General features: G+C 40.7%; 1 protein-coding gene across 2 annotated transcripts in view; it reads right to left on the bottom strand.

Annotated features, from left to right (window-relative positions):
• ADAMTSL1 (ADAMTS like 1) overlaps positions 1-21,206 on the bottom strand; it is a 555,547-nt gene that overhangs the window by 349,162 nt on the left and 185,179 nt on the right. The gene's annotated exons all lie outside the window — the stretch shown is intronic.

Genomic DNA, 21,206 nt, shown 5'->3' with positions numbered 1-21,206 from the left:
TAAATTGAGCAGAAAGTAATTTCTCTTCATGAAGCAATAAACTACCAGGAGGATTTGGGCAGGAAGCCAAATTTGTTCCTGAATGTAAAATCCCAACAGGCCTTTAGGTCACTAGTGAAACGCCCTGGAAAATTTAATTAAAGTGGGTTCCAGGAAGAATGACGGGGCTGATAGAGGTAACCACCACTAAATATGAGAGAGAATTCATATGTAAACGCCTTACAAGCATGACATGCCAGAGTCTGGAATGAATGCTGGCTATTGCAAATGACCTTGCTATGATATGCACATAATAAAGTAGCCAAGATGACAACCAGCACCTTTTAAAGCAAAACTTGATTGTACATTTTGCTGGGTAAAACATTTCCTGTATTTTCTCAATGGGGACATTAGCATTGTTGTACAAACACACAAATAGGCCTAAAGGTCTACATTTTACAAATAACCAGAATTTTATCAAAGGATGTTAGCAGAGGATCAGTCTGTGCTATAAGCTATTTGCTGTTATTACTCATCTGTTGCAAAGGATGGGGTCACTTAAAAACCACCTCTTTTTTTAGGGATATTGAATTTTCCTTGTACGCCATTACTGGAAAAATTAAATTATTTCCTTAGCAAGAGAGGTTATTGCAATTAGGAATATGATTGGACTTATTCGGTAGAGCCCATGACTTCACTGATTTATGCCCATTTCACAGAGGATGATTCATACCAGAGTTTATCTTGGACAAACACTGAGACCGTGGTTGGGGTCTCCTAGATCCAAGATAATTTATATAATATCTTAAGACATGAACAAAATTCAAAAAGAAAGAAAACACACATGTGGCTAATATAAAATACTTTATGCTTTCTTAAAGATTCCATTTTTGCACTCATAAATACCTCACTTTAGATTCCACTTTCTAGTGTGGGAAAACTACATTCTTATTCCTGAAAATTGTAGAGAAGGGATAATGTTTAAATTATACCCAAAAGCACAATTAATGTCTCCCTCAACACACAAAGAGATTTTTTAAAGTGAATTCCAATGCCATTTATTTTTGAACACAATCGCCTCAAATTTTAGGATGAATTTATTTATTATTTCCGTCTCATAATTTTAGCGAGATTCCAAAGCTATGGTTCAGTTATTTGAATATACTGATTTGAACTGGTGATCACCACATAGCACTGTGCTTTGATGTTTGCCGCAAAAGGAAAAAGAAACATAACTAGAAAGCAATTTCAGGAGTAAAGGATGACCTTTCCATCCATGTTTTGATTCGCTCCTGAACTACAATTTGCAGATGTGCACCTTGGGTAAAAATTGTATTTTTTTGGATTCAATTATCAACCAAGGAAAAGCTGCACCACTATTCCCAGTTTTCTGGGTTCCAACCCCCAGTTGGTATTTGGATCCTCACTCTCCCAGGATTTTGATAATGTTCAGCTCCACCATTCCTTATAGGGAAAATTTCCAAAAAGCTAGAACAGCTGTTGTGGCACCAAATTGCACCAAAATTTTAGTGGGGTTGCTGGTGCCTGTCCCTTAAATAATCTCCAAATTTCAAATTAATCAGACCAAGACGTACAATTCTATACCAACCTGCAGAAGGTGTTCCCAGCCATTCTCTAGTACTTGCTATGGGAGGAGAGAATTTCAGTTTTTCCAGGCAAAAAATAGACAATAGGAGTAAGTTACACTGAAAGCCTTCCAATCCAGACAGAACCAACAAACTTGAAGAAACAAAATTGAACCAGGAAGTCCCAGCAGAAACAAACCTAACACAACAAATGTATAAACTGAGAATCTAACCCTATGACATACCGGAAAATCATCCAGGCGAAATCTAATAGGAATGCTCTTGTAAGCCTAACAAATGTAAAATCAGAGTATCTGTGACAATGAATAACCTAAGAATCAAAGGCAATGGCAAATTTGATAATCCACTCCAAACCCAAAACAAACCAATTCACATAAAGAATACAATGTTCCAAGACCAACAAAAACAATTTAAGAGGACAGAATCAAAGTAAAATCAAAACTGCAACCCAATACCAAGCCTAGAAAGTCAGAGATACATAGGAGGGGAAAAAACAGGGGGGAAACACCAGCCCTTCAAACATTGGCTCCTGATATTTGCGGCTAACACGAAATATTCTCAGGATTTTTTTGGGATCAATTTTCTTGTATCTCATAAAATCCTAGATACCACTTGGACACCCAAACATATTCATAAATGCCAATAAGATATTTTTCAAATATATGTTTGCACCGGAAATATCTGACTAGTCATCCCTACTGTTGTCCCATATGCCTGCTTTTTAAAAGAAAAACAAACACATATGGAAGCCTCTGTGTTGGAACATCCACCATTCCATTGCTTCTTATTGGACCATTAATCAATATCATAAGGTTACTTTATGCAATTTGGTTCAATGGCAGGAAGGCAGTTTCCAGTTGTAGCATTGCAGCTTTTGTATCTTTAAGGTGACCTAGCGGAACTGTTGGAAACCTGGTCAGCGTCTGCACTTACTTTGTTTATTCTACTGTCAATCCTGTTGAATTCAGATCAATTTGAACTCGGGTCTTCCTCTCCCCCCCCCCCCATTGAAACAGAACAGTGTTCTGCACGTGGTTAGGTTAGTTCAGAAAGGGGGGGAGCCAAGCTTCTTTCTTTCTTTTCTTGAAGGCCCCCCCTCCAAGCAGTGAGCCTCTTTCTTTTCTTGGAGGGGGGGGGGGAGAGAGGATTGAAGAAGTCAAAGGAGGGAGAAAAAAATCCAAGACTGACAGAAGTTGAGAGAAATTAGGGGCTTCTCCTTTAAGGCAAGCTTGTCACATGAGCAGATTTGGCCAATCAGGGGTTCTCAACCACGGAGCAAAGCCCAGATTCAAAACAGCCTGCTTTCTCAATTTGATTCTTAAAATATTGATCATTAAAAGCACTCTAAGATATTGCACAATAAAAGTACGGTCACTCTGGATCAATCCTTCTTGCTGCAGAAGGAAAATTTAAATCGCCCCAAATCAAAGTGGAAATCTCATTCTGTGTACACCGCAGGGACTGAATCAAACTGGGATTGGAATAAAAGCCCCAAACACATAACCCTGCCCATGTGTAATTCAATTGACAAATTTATTACAACAGATTTAATTCCGTAGACTACTAGGTAGAGCAAATTTACCTGGACTAAAATGTTAAACTGGGAATCTCATATCTGGTCCTTTCAATTTTCCCTAAGACTATATACTCATTTTGCATTGTTTCTTTCGTAATGACTATAGAACACACAAACCATTATAAGCAAATCCATTAATGAGTCATGACAGTTTCAAGGTACCCACTCAGCATACTTAACAGTCCCCTGCAGTCTCCCTTGGGAAACCTTGTAAGATTATTATGTTTACTATTTTAAGTACAGTGAAATTATCTTCACTGTTTTCTGGATAGCTCTGTAATAACTGTGGGTAAATGAATTTTAATGACAACATGTTTAATACAGTGTATGAATCAGGAGTTGGGAGCGGCATTTGCCTTGAACAAATAAGCAGAGCATGATGTTATAGGAGCCTTGGGAGGTTGGCATCTAACTGAACAGAAAATAATGAGGCATTACTGGTAGCATGTGAGAGATGAGCCTTGGCTGAGTTACAAACTATAAATTGCACCACACAGTTTATCTTCTAAAATGCTCCAGAGCTCCAAGGAGGTTTTACTTTTTAACCATGCAAGCTATTATACAGAAAAGAAGAAAAACATGCCACTGGTCCACTGGCGATAATACTTGTGGCTCTGCTCCACTGGAATCTTATTATAGCTTATATCATTCCTGAACATCAAATTTGCCCAGAGTAGTTTTTGAGCTATCGTCAGAAATACAAATGCAAATGCATCTTGCAGGCATCTCAAAATGTCACTATTTTGCCTCTCTCACAGTATCTCTCAGCTGCCTTTGGGGAAAGAAAAGCAGGCAAAGTTTAGATGTACTATTCCAAAGCAGAAGAATGTAATGTTCGACACTGAACCAAGTTCATAAAATCTTTCTCATGGATTGTCAGCTCAGTGAAGATGCATACTGAGGACAGTGATCTGCAACATGGTGCCTATAGACACTGTGCTCCGTCATGCCCACCTCAAAGCAACCTTTCCTCAAATTAAAAGGCCAGCTCTGGATTAATTGGAGTAGGTGGTGCTCTAGAAAAAGCAATGTGTCCTCAGGGAACATCCAATGAGGAACTGCTGCTCCTGTTATAGGAGGATACTTGGATTGGAACTGCTTGACATTTTGTGGAACCTCCCAATGTTCTGTGAGTTGACTGAACCTACATGGAAGCCAGCTTTCTGCAGCTCCCACAATCTCTTCTCAAAAATCCAAAAAAGCCCAAAGTTTTAATAAGGGTGGGGACCCCCGATATGCCGACACCACCATATCTAACAGCTTATATCTGTGGTATATGTGCATTGGAGAATGCCATAATGCACAGGTAAATAAAAGAAACTGGGCATGCAGAGTTTTCTCACATCCATCTCCTTTCTTTCAGCTCTTTCTGGCCCCTGAAATTATCATTCCTGGACCTATGGATCCATGCAGGAAGATAGCCTTAAGGAGTGACCTATGTCCTTGGCAGAGCTGTGCTTGTGTAAGTTGCAGGAGGAGCCATTTTGCCACTTAGTCTTCATCATACCTGCACTGCCATCTGTTCCTTTGAGTGCTCCTATGACATTTCCAGAAGTTGGAGGGAGCTGCAAAACCAGAAAGGAACATAGAAAAACAAGGAATTCCATGCACAGAGTGGTAGGATACTCTCCAGGTATATATTTATATATTTATATCCCATTTTGGACCTGAAGTGGCTTACAACATTCTCCCTTTCTCCATAAACAAAATTTGAGTCCAATGGCACCTTTAAGACCAACAAAGATTTATTCAAGGTGTGAGCTTTCGTCTGCATACACGCTTCCTCAAACAAATTTCCTCGGACAAGAAAATGTGCATGCACACGAAAACTAACGCATTGAATAAATTAACTGAGTTCCTGTGCTTATGCTCCATCTGTCTCCTGTGTAAGGGCAGTTCATCTCCCATTGCCTGCTTTGTCTTCTACCAGGGCTTTCCCTGTGAATAGCCACTGACTTCCCCTTGAAGATTATAATTACTGCCTTTAGTTGAATGGTGTAAGGAGCAAAGCAAAACTGTTCATTTGTCAACAATATCTGCAGTCATTCAAGAAAATTAGAAAGACAGCATGTGCAGAAAAAAGGTGGTTCTGTTCATCTTTTAACCCTTACCTAAATGGCCCAGGCTAGCTCAATCCTGTTAGATTTTATAAGCTGAGCAGGGTCACCCCTGGTTAGTACTTGGATGGGAGACCACCATGGAAATCCAAGGTTGCTACACAGAGGCAAGTAATGGCAAACCGACTCTGTTTTGTCTCTTTCCTTGAAATATTCATGGGGGGTCCATAAGTCAGCTGTGACGTGACAGCACTTTCCACCACCTTCTTCTAGGGGTTATAATATAAACGAGGCAGAATTGTGGTGACCTCTCCTCCTTACTTGATCTCACAGGCCAGAATTATTCTTGTAGCTTGTGGAAACTAAAACAGGAGTACGCCTTAGGGTTTCTCAGTATGTGAAAGAAGACCAATGGATCAGTACTTCCTTTCGTTTTAGCAACGGGGAAGTATTGGAAGGCAACAGCAGTAAAGCTCTACCCAGAAATATTTTGTTTGAAGTATGACTGTTTTTATATACAAGTGTGAACATTTTCCAGTGCTGTTTATGTTATACATTACTAGCTATGCAAAATATTAAAGAAATGGTTTAAATGTCAGGCTGTTTGTATATTCTTTCTACAGCATTATAATTGTCTTCTGTGAGTCCTGAAAAGTTATTTACCATTGCAGAAGATCTGTTAAACCATTTAGTCATTTTAAAACTATCTTCTTGCTTCCAGCACTCGCTTAAGTTCTCTTTATTTGATGTGGACATATTTTCATTCCCTTTATTTATTGTTCAGAGCAGAAGGTTCTGTCCCCTAGGCCTTTAATGGAAGAGGCTGCAAAGCAAGTTAGGCTCCTGGGCCACCAAGGCTGGACACTGTCCTCTGGCTCTCCATAAGCAACAGCAAGGCTCTAGAAAATGAACCATTATCTGAATGAGGCTATCCTGTGGAATTTATGCCTGCAGGCTTTTGTAAAGATTATTTTTCATTAATGTTGTAACACTGGATGCTCTAAAGATTAAGGGAATGTAATATATTTGTGGGTCATTGTTGGGCCTCTAACACCCTATATCCTAAACACTTTAGTTGGAAATAAGCTCAACTGATTAAAATGAGACATATTTCCGATTAGGGTGGTAAAGTTTATTGGACAGGGACCGTGTTAGCACTTTATTGTGTGTTATAATTAGTCATACTATTGGCATGAAATAAATATTAATATCATATTACAAACCACTAACAATGTGTAAAATTTTCTGGTGGAATTCAGTTTTCACATCTAGTTTCCCTACCATGAACAACAGATTCCTTCAGAAAGCCCATTTGCTTATTTAAAGTATGGGTTGTTTTTAGGGTTGCCAGTGATGTCACTTCCAGGTTTGCATCATGAAATCATGCTCCATTTCTCCCCTGCTGACCTTCCAAATGGCAGCAGGAACAGATGTGACTACTACAGTTATGGAAATGAAAAGAGTTTTGAATTAAAGGGTTAAATGTTACAAGAATACAGACATTGGCTATTTCCAACCAGCACATAAAGTTCAACTCCCACCAAACTTTATTATCTCTGTAGGATTACCAGATCTTAATACTGTAGTTTACTACAACTGTAATCTCGCACCCAATATGGTATCATCTCCTCAATATTCAGTTTATTATTTTCCAGTTCCTTTCCAGCCCCATTTACTCCTTGACTTCTCCTTTCTGCATGAGCCTACCACCCTTTGGTTTCCTTGCATCACTGCTTTTCAGCTCACTGTCTTTGTCATCCCACTTCTCTTGGCCAGGCTCTTGGCCAGCACACCATCCTGTTGCTGGATTCACTGCTTACTCTGTATTGGGGATCCTAACCTCAATATAGGGCAGCCTTTCTCAACTTTTTTACAATTGAGAAGAGTTGGTTTTTATACCCCACTTTTCACTGCCCAAAGGAGTCTCAAAGCAACTTACAATCACCTTCCCTTTCTCTCCCCACAACAGACCCCCTGCAAGGTAGGTGAGGCTGAGAGAGCCCCAAGAGAAACTGACAAGGTCACACAGCTGGCTTCATGTGGAGGAGCGGGAATCAAACCCGGCTCACCAGATTAGAAGCTGCCACTCTTAACCACTATACCACTCATAATAGCTACAAGTGGGGAACCCCCTGAAACATTCTTCAGACTTCAAGAAACCACAGAAGTGGCACAATTGTGCAGAATATGGTTGGGAATCACAACTGTGTACATGCCCCCCTGGGACCCCTCCCCTTCCCACCCCTCCAGGCCCATCAGTGGCCATTTTGGGAGGGGTGGTCAACATGACCATATATGGACATATCACCAGATAAATGTTTAACATTTTTTAATCAAATATTAAAAATTAACTCCCAGCCATTTGGGAAACCCAGGGCCATCATGAAACCCTGGTTGAAAAAGCCTGATATCGGGCCTTCCAATCTCCTATAGGAATTTGGAGGGTAAGACCTATGGCATCATATCCCTGCTAAGCGCCTTCTCCTCCCCTCCCTTTCCCAGCCCCCCCCCCCCAATTATCCAGGAATTTCCCAATCCAAAGTCAGCAATCCTTCTCTGTACCCCGTTCTTCAGCCACCTTGCCTTTTTGTTACTTCTTCTCACAGACCTCAGCCTTGTCCATAAAGTTACTCCAGTCCAATTTATGAGGTTTTAAACCTTGCCAAAGTGGGAACCATCCTCCCCTCCCCAGAAACAGGAGTGCAGATATTTTGACAGCTTTGTTCTGTGCTGGAATGTTCTTAATAACATCACATTTCCCACACCAGCTCAGCCTATTGGTGTCAAAGGTTTCACCACCACAAACACAATTCAACACAGACTGAGCACAAAGTGCTTGCAAAGAGAGGTCGTTTCCAGATTGGGGAGTGGTTTTTGTGGTTTCTCTGTTGCTGGTGCAATTACATATAAAAATGGCAGCAACAGGGCTTCCACATGACATATTTCTCTGAAGAATCCCTACTCCAGTCCCCTGCAGAGTCTACCTCCACTTCCTCTGGGCCATTTGAGGCCTTTGCATTTCTTTAAAAAATCAGCACTAGAATATTGTTGCATGGATTGATATACCTTTGTAACAACAAGTATAACAGGTTCTATGAATTCTCTGCTTAAAAAAATCTCTAACATCTTCTATTGCAAAGATATACCTCTCTCTTTATATCACTTCAGAGCCAAATGCTAGAGGGTTACTTTTTTCAAAAATAAAAGAGAATCTAGAGCCTGTTATACCTACTGTTACGATGATACATCAATATAACAAGATTCTAGTGTTGATTTTACAGAAATAAGGACAACAGCTGCCATGGGGGGGGGGATCCAAATGTTCCCCACCAACAGAACAGCCACCCAGGCTTTACTGTATCTTACCCCAAATTCTGGAGCAAAGCAGGTTTAAGAATGATAAAAGAAATGCACCACAATGCTGCAGGGAAGCAGGAAAGAAACCCACCACCTAGGGCAGATCATCCATGCAGAAGTGGCTACTTTGAGGGAACAGGTATTGGCAAAATTATTAATGTAAACATCCTGATTATTTCAGAATGATCTGAATTTTCATTTGAAAAGAGAAGCCCAATATTTGCACATTTCAGCGGCAACTCCAGCAACATTCTATGTTTAAAAAGCTTTCTCTTTTCTCTTTCGTGTTTTTGTCAGGGCTGCTGCAGATTTGTGCTACCCTTCACATCTGCAACTTGTCCAAAGGCAGCTGCTGTGCTATGACAGAGTCAGAAGTGGTTTATTCTAGTAGTGCATGTAGCACATGCTATGGGCCCCATGGTTCTAGGGGCCAAGTAACACTGCCAGTTGTGTCCTCCTAAGGCCCCACGGATCCTTAAACTGGCCCTGGTGCTATAGACCCTGTGAATCCTTAAACCAGTGATGGTTTAAGTGAGTAAAGTCATCTTTTATCCTTCCCACGAACACACACACACAGAGCACACCATGGTACATACTCCAAGTCCTCTGTGTTCTAGAAGAAAATGCTCGTCAACAGGACCAAGTCCTAGCCCATTAAGAAATGCATTGCAGCTGCACAGGCTTGCCAACTAACAGGTGGGACCCAGAGATCTCCTAAATTTCAACTATTTACCAGATGGCAGAGACCAGATCAACTAAAGCAAATGGCTGTTTTGGTGGGTAGACTGCACTGATGATGTCCATCCCTCTTTTTTCCAAATCCCAACGTCTCCAGAGTGCATTCCCAACTCTCCAGGAATTTCCCAATACAGAGCTGGCAACCTTATACTGCCACTAGTATTGAAGGGTAGCACATGCTTACTGGATATGCTTTTTTATACTGGCTGGTAGATACTGATATAAAAACCTTCTGTAATAAAATCATACCTTAGTTCCTTTTTGTAAACAAGCATTTCAAAGAGCAACACTGTATGAATCAAAAAGGTAATTTGACAAGGTAAAGGAAAACAACAGGCTAGTGGCATTTGGTGTTGTGCCTTTATGTATCTGCCTATCTTTCACTGTATTGTTAGAAAGATGCAAGAACATTGGCTTGGATCTACTGGGTTTTCCACTGATAAGCAGGAAGGTGCTCCCTGCAAAAGCTATAGCTATAGAATTGTTGGATGTGCTTAGATTAAAAGTTATGTGGGATGGTAGCAAGAAAGGGAGAAAGGCAAAATCTCTTCTTTTGTGGAATAACTGGTAGGAACTAAGTCAACGGTGACAAAGATTGTAGTAGCCAGCATTTTATACCAGCTGGTGCACAGATTATAGTACCATGTGACAATCTCTAAAACCCTGAACATAGTTATTTAATATCCAAACCATTTAATAAAGTCAGGAACCCTTGAACTGGCAAGCATACTTCCCATGGAGAAAGAAAGGGGGTACCTCTGATGGAAATATCTGGCTCAGAAACACAAGCCCTCCCCCAGTCTCCTTCCCTCCCTTCTCCTCATTATTCGGTATCAGTAGACCAAAGCAGATTTAGGCTGTCTCATACAAAAACTAACTATAGCAAGATAAGGAACTCATTTGATATTAAAGTCAGGCAAATTAATGCAGACTTAATGAAAGCAATTCCATTTGAAAGTAGATTCCCAGACACTATTTCTTATTTTCCATGACATAATGTACGTGCAATAAAATAATAGCTAAGCACCTGGAGAAAACTTAGTAAGGGTGAACTGCCTGACAACACTGTTCTGGGAACTGTGTGAACTATTTACGAAATCTGAAAGTCAAGTTGCTCTGTACACATGGCTCTAGTTAAGCCACATTTTTTCCAGAATTTGCCGTCAATCAGCTCTTTGTATCTCAATGGGAGGGGGGGGGAGAAGACAAGGCCTTTCAGAGTTATACCATCTGCTTGTATGTTTTTGTCCTATGGAATTATTTACAACTCAAGTGCAGTAGAAAGCTCTCTTTTGGAAACAAAATCATAATGCTGATTAAGTGCTCCATTTAAAGCTGCAGTCCCAACCATCACACCCTCTAACAAAGCTCACTCTTTTTGACTATAAATTTGCCTGAATGGCAGTCTGAAGGGTCCCCAACTCCCCTTCCAAGCATACAAACAGAGAGAGAGAGAGAGAGGGGTGGCATCACCTCCTTCAGTCACCAACGAGAAGGGCACATTGTTGATCTCCTGCACAGGGCATGCTGTAGGTTTACCACACAACCCCCTCAGTTTGTTTTCACACCTTTGGCAGCAGCTGCTCCCTGCATCTGGGAAGAAGTTTGGAATAATCTCTTCCCCCTACACACACACACACTGTACCATCCTGTTTTATGTTCATGCTCTGACGGCTGAGCGGACTGTTTTGCTTCTTGGCTAGGACAGAACAGACCTGTGGCAGCTTCAGTCAGAACTTAAAAAAAAATCCAGTTAACATTCTGGGATGGATCTGTCTCAATCCCTCCTTTAGTGTTGATGTGTGCCAGGCTTCAGGCTGGGTTATGTCAACTTGGGTTGCCACCAAAAGTTTGAATGCATTCTTGCTGTAGAGTAGTTACATTAGGATTATTTAAGCCTCGTTTGTTGAGATCTCTTAAGGAAAATAATACTGAGCACACGCAATTCACTTCCCCTTTATGAAACCTGGTCTGTTCAGAATTCAGATAAGTTGCTGACTGAAGGTTTCACCTGCTGCAGAAGTCACAGCCTCCACCTCCTACTGAGTATTTTCAGGACTGCCCATGTAAGTGTTCTCTGTGCCATTTTTTTTAAAAGTCCTTTCTGATTTCTTATGAAAAGGTTTATAAACAGAAGAGTTCTGGTGTCAGAGTCCTGGAGTGATGGTGCGGGAGAACAATGTGCAGAACCTGCCTCCAGGTTATGCCTAACTTCAGGACTGAGTTCTTAAATCTGAGGACATTTTAGAGGTAAGTCCAAAATTACCTCTCTTTAACACAAAAATTAAGACATGAGGTTCTGATGCATGTGTTCCTCCACTGTAGACATGCTAATTGCAGATACTATTGTATGTTCTACATCAATGGTGAGCTTTTTAAATGTAAGGTAGAAAAGGAATCTATTAAATCACAGCATTTAAAAATAGTAGTTGGAAGAAAGATGGGATAGTTTGGAGGGAGATTTTAAGGCCCTGTCTTATGAGTCTGGTGCAAAGGAGTGTAGCAGCTGGAATTTGTTCATCAGTTGAAGTGAAATACCTTAGGCAGCTGTCATTTGACTGTGAAGTAGCATTTGGAGACTTGTGAACTGTCCTTTGATTGCAGGAAAGAATGATGTTGAAAAATAATAATGTAATGGCTTGCTGTTTTCATGTATACATTCCAGTGCCTTGTGCCAAATTTATGAACGGTCTTCTACAATAGGCAGGTAGGGGCCATAAAACTTCATTTCAAAATGAAAAAAGGTAAATATATAATGTTTCTGCAACCAGGGTACCCTATAAAAGGAAAACAGCTGATGACCTCCAAGTTACAAGGGGAAAATGTCTTTACCGGGCTCCTTAAGACCTAGTTTTGGGCACAGGAAACAGTCCTCATTGGGCTTTGACTGCAATATCTGTTGCACCAAGTGCCAAGAATCCTGAGCTATGGTCCTGACCCCCTTGAAATGGAATCCAGATAACTTTACTCCCCAAATCACCCAAATGGTAAGCTAGAAGGTAGAACATTAAAAGCTGCAGTACCACAACAGTATACACTCCCTAGAACTGTTATCAGGTGATTTGACCCCAACCATTCAATATACAGAGTCAACAATCTTCTGTTCATCATTTACTTGGACTGATGGATGTTTGCCTACTGGATCAGCCACTTTTTAATCCAAAGACTGTTCACACCAGCCGACATCTTCCTTCCTTGCTTGCCTTTCTCCAGTTACCTGGGGCCAATTTTGAAAGGGATTATAGACATCCTATGTGACAAGTAGTAGCTGCCTTAACTGGTTGCTGCTGCTGCAGATCCATTACATCCATAAGAATATCCCCCCCAAAGAAAGCCCTTCAGTGATTCTCGTTTGCTAGAACTGCAGAATTAATGTGCTGATATTTAATATGAATTGTTCATTGTTCAAACATAACTGTGAACAACTTGTAAAAACTTTTAATTAGAATCCAGGAAATAACACAGGTAGTGATTGGGGAGAGTGGGAAACCTGAAAGTCAAAGGGTAATTAAAAGTGGCAGATGTTCCCAAATCCTTGAGTTCTTCATTGCCACTGTTTTTCTTCAAACTTTCTTCCATGTGTTGTTGGTTAGCAACTCTATAGGAATCATAGAAAGTGAAATGCCAGCCAAGTTCTGCACAAAGGTGAAGTACAAACAAGTGCCAAAATGGAATTTCTTTGATGCAATGCAACTTTTTTTCCTTGGAAAGAAGTTTAAATTTACTTGTTCCTTTCTGAAAAGGGGGTGGGGGAGAGAAAAGCTCTTGACGGACACATTTCTGGGTGTAGTTGTTACCAGCACTTAAATCTTACTGACATCAATGGGCTTTATGTAGGGATAACGACGCAGGATTGCAGCTACAGATCAGAATAAAAATGTGGATAGTCTGATACTAAAAAGAACAAAACCTGAATTGACTTTAATGCCTGTTTTCTTTCAAGTCCACCTCATTATTTTGTGTAGGTAATTAATGAATGATATTTTGAGCGGCTCCGCATCTTGCACATTTGGCAATGTTCAACATGGCAGCTATAAAGCTGATGATGATGTGTGTTCACAATGCACCCACTTGCTGGGTTCATGTATTCTCCAGAATCATCATCAGGATATCACCTTAAAATCCAGTAGCACCTTTAAAACCCTCAAAGATTTATTCAGGGTGTGAGCTTTCGAGTGCAAGCACTTTTCGTCAGACTATCATCTCCTTAAATGACAGGGAACATATCATGCAAGTGTATATTAACTTCCTCCTAAAAATCCACAGGGAAAGGAAGAAAGCTAACAGCAACCAAAGGACCTGAACAGTAAACTAAAGCCTTCAGTCTGGTTGCAGGACTGGTGGCAGACCCCAGAGTTTCCAGTTTCCAGTAATCCTTTTAGATTCACAATCTGCCTTGATATGGCTCAGCACTTGAAGGACCATTTCACACTTGCTTATTCATCCATCCCTGAATGTAGCACACAGAAAAGAAGATGACAGAGACATCATCTATGTTGGATCTTCATATCACCTGGTATAAATTTACACACAAGCCTCTTTGACTATGTCTGTTCCTATTCAGCTGTGAGTCCTCCAGTGTGGTCTGATCAAGGGGTGAGGGTTCAAATAACATAGACATATGAACCAGCATATGAATGGAGCCTCTGCTGTCATCCTATCTGAACAGGTACCTGGGCCTGTAGCTTATAGCATCTGGACCAGCAGCAAGAGTGACAATGTTATTAGAGGCCTATGTTGTTATACTTGGGTTAATTGCTGCTAACACTAATATAATGTCTATAGAGCATAGTAACCCTTCTCACCATGGAAGCCTTTGCTTTTAGGATAGAACTGCCCGTAGCTTTTAGGTTTTCTCCCCCCCCCCAAAGAAAAGAGCAAAGGTATTTGAAAAATGTAGAAATTGATCCAAAGTTTGTCCTGCGTTGAAGACCCTGTGTTGAAGTGACTTATGAAATTCATCTATCACTAAAAATCTATACAATTTCTGTCACTTAAATTATATTTCCACTATTCCCCACCCTCAGATCCTTTATCCTATATATAGTGTTCAAATTCAAAACATTCTCCCTTAAACGATCAAGAAAACCAGTGTCTACTGATGACTTGCTTCATGCCTGCTGTCAACTTGTGTTTGGTTCAATGGCATATATATTTGCCAAAGAAAATGGTTGTAGTATCAAAGCTGCCAGCCCTGGCGAACTTCATATTCTGCCTCACAAAATGCAGGTGTTTCTTTAGTATGCCTGCTGTTAAAGTTATGAAAATCTCCACTGTTCTATTTATTTACTTATTTCTATTCGGAACCTATCCTACATCCTGAGGGACTGGGGCAGGCAACAGAACTTCTGAACAATCCGAACAATAAAACTATAGAAATAAGATGCTGCTTAAGATCCAATACTGTATACAAAAACAAGTTAAGAATGATTCTCTGCCAGTCGCTGAAAGCCAAACCAACAAATGATGATTTGACAAAGTCCAGTTTATGCAATCAGCAGAATCATGTGGTAACAATTTTCTAGGACTGTACCATTTCAAGGTCCAGATTGTGGTAGGATTATGTATTTGGATATCTATCCCTTCCCAAGATAAAATTACTTGCCTATGAGAAATTAGCCTATTACAAAGGACGGATCAGCTTAGTATGCTACTATTGTATATACAGGGATCCTTTTCCCAGTAAAGGGGAAGTAAAACATGCAGTCTAACTTGCTGTCTTTAGTGGTACAGTCTAGAAAACTCATCACCATTTCATATTAGTAGTAAAAGGGTATGGATACTGCTGAATGATGGGAAGATAAATTGATACATAGATGGATATGTGAATAAGTATACGTAGCATTGCATGGATTATATAATCAACAGGGGATTGGATCTCCGCAGTATATAATGCAGGAACTATTTAAACTTTAAAGTTTTTAAAAAACATATTTTCGGTTGAGTCAAGGAGATAAATAAGGAGATCAGTAAGCAATGGTTAATAAATGGCTGGCAACTAATTGCCATTAGCAGGCCAACTGTAATCATTCATAGTAGCTGAAATTTCCAAATTGAATCATTGTTAATGCTGTGCTACATATCTAAGAGCTCAAAGTTGGGCATTGTGCAACTGAATGCCACTCCATATAAAAGCATGTTGGCCTGCAAAATGATAATATGCCAGTAAAAAAGGGCATGACTTGCTTTCCCCCATGAGAGAGCACACAACCTTTTCCCCATGAGAGAGCCAGTTTGGTGTGGTGGTTAGGAGTGCAGACTTCTAATCTGGCATGCCAGGTTCAATTCTGCGCTCCCCCACATACAACCAGCTGGGTGACCTTGGGCTCACCATGGCCCTGATAAAACTGTTCTGACCGAGCAGGAATACCAGGGCTCTCACAGCCTCATCCACCTCACAGGGTGTCTGTTGTGGGGAGAGGAATGGGAAAGGCGACTGTAAGCCACTTTGAGCCTCCTTCGGGTAGGGAAAAGCGGCATATAAGAACCAACTCTTCTTCTTCTTCCTTCTTCTTCTTCCACACCCTAAAACAGTGAAGCTAAGACTATTGTTGTTGTTATGTGCGAAGTCGTGTCCGACCCATCGCGACCCCATGGACAATGATCCTCCAGGCCTTCCTGTCCTCTACCATTCCCCGGAGTCCATTTAAGTTTGCACCTACTGCTTCAGTGACTCCATCCAGCCATCTCATTCTCTGTCGTCCCCTTCTTCTTTTGCCCTCGATCGCTCCCAGCATTAGGCTCTTCTCCAGGGAGTCCTTCCTTCTCATGAGGTGGCCAAAGTATTTGAGTTTCATCTTCAGGATCTGGCCTTCTAAAGAGCAGTCAGGGTTGATCTCCTCTAGGACTGACCGGTTTGTTCGCCTTGCAGTCCAAGGGACTCGCAAGAGTCTTCTCCAGCACCAGAGTTCAAAAGCCTCAATTCTTTGACGCTCGGCCTTCCTTATGGTCCAACTTTCACAGCCATACATTGCAACTGGGAAGACCATAGCCTTGACTAGACTATAGCTAAGACTATAACTGGGATTAAAAAACATCTCAATCTCTTGTTCTATGTTGGATTTTGTCTCACAAATAGTTCTTCTCAGAAGCCCAAAGTCCATTTAGCCTAAGCTGGAAAGCCCCACTTGCAGGATCCAGTTTAGAACATAGTGCCCTTGCTGTAAAACACATAGAAAATGTATGCCTCATATCACAGGTTCAATACTATCCTTGAGAAATCACCAGTCAAAGGACTGAGTCTGACATTCACCAATAGCAAATCTGTTTTTGAATTCAGTGATGCCTGGGTCTTAACTGTTACTGACAGAGTTAGTAAACAGGCCTTCTCCACTGAAGCAACACAAATATACCACTCAGCTCGCCACACACAGCCAACAAGAGGACTCATTTTCAGTGTTTTAGTAAAAGGGGGGGGAGAGACCCAAGTCATTGTCTTTACATTAAAGTACAGTGGATGCTGTTCAGATCTGGTCTTGAGTTTTGGATTCAGCTCCCAAAAACTATTTGGATGAATTTAAAATTCCAGCATGATACTAAGCCGGCAAAGAATGCACAGTAAGAAATCCTAGAAAAAAAGAAGTTGAGAGGTAAGGAGAGAAGGAAAACAACTTTGTATATAGCAGTTGAACCTACTGGAAACAGTATTATTGATGCAGTTGGAGGTAAGTATTTTCTATATTCATTCTCAGGACATTCAGACATCTTCAATTGCTGGTTCTGGCTCACATGTAGAATAACTTAGAAAATGTTCTCATGACTGCTGCAAGCCTTACTGATTTAAAGTCATCCGTGCTAAACATTCAGATTTTGCTAAGCAAACAAATCTCTGAAGGTTGTGTATTTCATTCTCCTTCCCACTCACAGAGTGCAACAAATTGTTTGGCTACTGCCCAAAAACCAGTGCATGATCTGGAACATGACAGCTGCCAGTATTCAAAGACTCCCTGCCCATATTGCTCTTCACATGCTTAAAGGCAAGCTTATAAATTATTACTTCATATATTCCAGGATCTATCCAGAACCCAACATAGAAAATAAAACTAGAGGCAGAGAACTGAAACTGTTTTGTGAGATGCACCATTTCCCTTTTTCTTACTTTCCAAAATGTATTCACTGTCTTGTTCTATAAACGCCCAAGGCTGCACATAGTGAAAACAGTGAATTCAATTATTATCTCCTTCAAAGGCCCTTTAGAAGAGATAATACCCCTGGATTTTCAAGGTCTGTAACAATGATATCAAATGTATTTCGTGAGGTAGGGTGGCCAAGAGGATCCTTCCATGCATTTACAACTAACCAAACTACTGAAAGTTTCAATTTCTGCAGCAAGATCCCAATGGATAATACCAGGACCTGGGTCAGGATGGTTTCAAAAACTTTAGTGCTTCAAAATGTTAAAATTGTGCTCATAAACAAGCTAGGAACCAATGCATCTGATTCAACACTGGCATTCTATGTTCTCTGTGTTAGATTCCTGTCAGCACACTGGCCACTGCCTTCTGTACCAGTTAATATTTTTGGACCTTCTTCAAAGCCAGTAATCTGATCTGGCTATTACCAAGGCATGTGCAAGTGTGACCCGGTCATCTTTTTCCAAAACTGGCTCCAACTTGTGAATCAACCTAAACTGATAGAAAGTCACTGCCAGCACCTGTTTATCTAAGGACACAGGAGAGTCCACGAGTACCCCCAAACTGGAAGTGTCCGAAACAGGTTTAACACACATTCCCATGACAGATTTGTTCCGGATCCACAGCACTTCTGTCTGGTCTGGATTAAGTTTTGCTTTGTACAGTCTCTACAGCCTTCAAACACTGCTTCAGTGTTTCCACTGCCTCCCTGGAATTAGATGGAAAGAAAAGATATATAGGTGTCATCAGCATAGTGTGACACTTCTCTCTTTCTCTCATGTAGCTGTTAAATAACATGAGAGGGAACAGAACAGAACTCTGCAGCACTCTACAAGTCAACAACTAAATGACAGAAGTCCCAGTGCAAACTTAATGAAAGCACCCTCTAGGGTTGCTTCTACACAGGGATTTTCCACCAGTTGAACCACTGCATGGCATGCTGCCATTTTTCTGGGGAACTCCCAAACAGCCTTGCACTCTTTCTCAGCATAACTCACTAGGCTCATGTGGCTTTCCTCCTTAAACTGAAATAAAGAAAAATCTCAGCCCTGACTTAAAGGGACAACAGCACAGAGGCTCTGTGAAAGCCTGCCTTTTTATGGGAAAAGGGGGGGGGGAGAATTTACTGGTCCTGTTCAAAAGCCCAGCTGACACTCTTCCATATAGCTCCAAATCTTTATTTCAGATTTGTGTAATCCTAGTCCTATTATAAGAGCCTCTTGTGGCGCAGAGTGGTAAGGCAGCCGTCTGAAAGCTTTGCCCATGAGGCTGGGAGTTCGATCCCAGCAGCCGGCTCAAGGTTGACTCAGCCTTCCATCCTTCCGAGGTCGGTAAAATGAGTACCCAGCTTGCTGGGGGGTAAGCGGTAATGACTGGGGAAGGCACTGGCAAACCACCCCATATTGAGTCTGCCATGAAAACGCTGGAGGGCATCACCCCAAGGGTCAGACATGACTCGTTGCTTGCACAGGGGATACCTTTACCTTTACCTTTTAGTCCTATTATAGTGTTTAGCTGTTGAGTTATTATTTGATTGCATTGTCTTATACTTTATAATCTTGAGTCTCTGAGAAATGTGGACATCAAATATCAACAAATAAAGAAAATAATAAAGGTCAGGTCGTGTTTCTGTGGCAATGTGATAATGTTTGGGACTGCCATGTTCAGACAGTGTTTCACGGACCTCCATTCTCACTGCCTTCTCTCCTCCCATGGAACTAACCCAGAGAGTATCAGAATTTACACAAAATAAAACCTTAAACCCATTCTAATCAGGCAATCCTAAAAGATCCCTGTGTACTGTCAAAGATGGCATCAAACACTTTTGAGTGGTCCAGAAAACCAAGTGGAGTACCTTCACTCAGTTGCTTGACTAGCATATTTTTATTAGGGTGAACAAAAGATGTTTCTGTGCCATGGCCAGCATACAAACCAGACTTAAATCACATAAATAATGTATCATAGCTATAAATACCTGGTGTTGAGAAGATGCTACTCTTCCAAGTATTTTACATTTAAGAAGTAGATTAGACACTGGCCAAAATAGCACAAACAAGAAGCACTGAAGTATGTGCTTCTCAAAAGTACTCTCACAACTGACTCTTTTAAATGAGCTAGGTTTGAGTAAATACCAACTTCTCTCTGTCAGTGAGATACTGATAATTTGTATGATTTATTGAGGTAATTGTCTCCCTGCAAAATTTTTGAGCTTAGGAATGGACACTGATCTAATATGAAGTAGCCTTCATATCTCTAAGTATTCCATCTGTATCCTTAAGTTACATCAAATGAAAAATATCCATATGAATATAAGTGAGGGTCTGAGGAATATTTCACATCTTGGCAATTAAGTTCGAGTTGGGTTGAATAAGACTGATTTTATCAGCAAATTGCTGTGCACTGCCAAAGTGTGTGCTGTTTTCTCCCACAGGCCAAGATGTAAAAAGCTTCTTACCACATGGAAAAGTATCATTGCACCGCACTATGCCAATGCATCAATGGCAGAAAAGTACATTTTCTTTGCTGCCATCATCATCACATGGAATAGCCTTGAAAGTGACCTCTAGCCTGTGTTTGATCAGATTTGGCACAAGACTTTTCCCACTCTTGCTCTTACCATAATTCCAAATATTTCTTTTCCCTCTTTTTCTTCTTATTCATGTTATATTTTAAAATTTTGAATAAGAATTTTCTTTAAGAAAAAAAGAAAACCAGAAGAATAAATGTACTCTGCGATAAGACAGACGATGCTTAGGAGAGATTATGCCAGTTGCAAACAAGGCCATTCAGTTCCAGATGACCATAAAGTCATACATATGACTGACAGCTATATTGGTGACAAAATCCACAGAACCTCCAGGAAACCCATGCAAATCCTAAAGTCTATGGGGTGAAACATTCTATCTGGTCCTCCTCCTCTGCAGGTAATCTCTCTTACTCCAACACGTCTAACATGCTTACTTTATAAACCACGATTGACAAAGGTCATAGCAGAAATGAGCAACGTCTACATATATATTGGAGTTTAAAATGAGAGATGGATGCTTTTCAAGAAGTAGCTGAAAAAGTAGCCAGGAATTACATGAATAAAATTAAACATAAAGCCAACTAAATATATGCATCAAGAATAATAAAATCAGAGTCCAGTAGCACCATTAAGACCAACAAAGATTTAATCAAGGTGTGAGCTTTCGGGTGCAAGCACCCTGGTCAGCAACACTTTGGTTTCTCTTTGTAAAGTACACTGAATTCTAGGGGATTCATTGGCTGTTTTGACAAAGGATTATCATTGGCTGTATCTGGTTGTGACACAGATGTAACAGAACTGATTTTTGCTATATATTCCCTGTCATGTAAGAAGATCATAGTCTGACGAAGGGTGCTTACATCGGAAAGCTCACACCTTGATTAAATCTTTGTTGGTCTTAAAGGTGCTACTGGACTCTGATTTTATTGTGCTACTTCAGACCAACACGGCTACTCATTTGAAAGAATAATAAAGTCAGTCATAGATAATTCACAGCAAAATACTGTAGCTGAAAAACACCAGGACAGAATCAGTTCAGACAAAAGCAAAGCAGCCTTACAGGCTTTCCACCTAGTTCCTCAAAACCAATGAGGAAAGTGTCAGAAGCACCTGAAAGGAGAGAATGTTCCAGAGATATGACACCACAACTAGGAAAGCCCAACCAGTCCTTAATCTCCTGCCTCAACTTAGTAGGGTTGGGAGGCAAAGAAGGGGCTCCAAGAAGATCAAAGT

The sequence above is a fragment of the Paroedura picta genome, chromosome 7 (genome assembly GCF_049243985.1).
Source record: "Paroedura picta isolate Pp20150507F chromosome 7, Ppicta_v3.0, whole genome shotgun sequence".
NCBI classification, from domain to species: Eukaryota; Metazoa; Chordata; class Lepidosauria; order Squamata; family Gekkonidae; genus Paroedura; species Paroedura picta.
The sequence above is the reverse complement of the archived record's forward strand: the minus strand, read 5'-3'. Positions and strand labels throughout refer to the sequence as shown.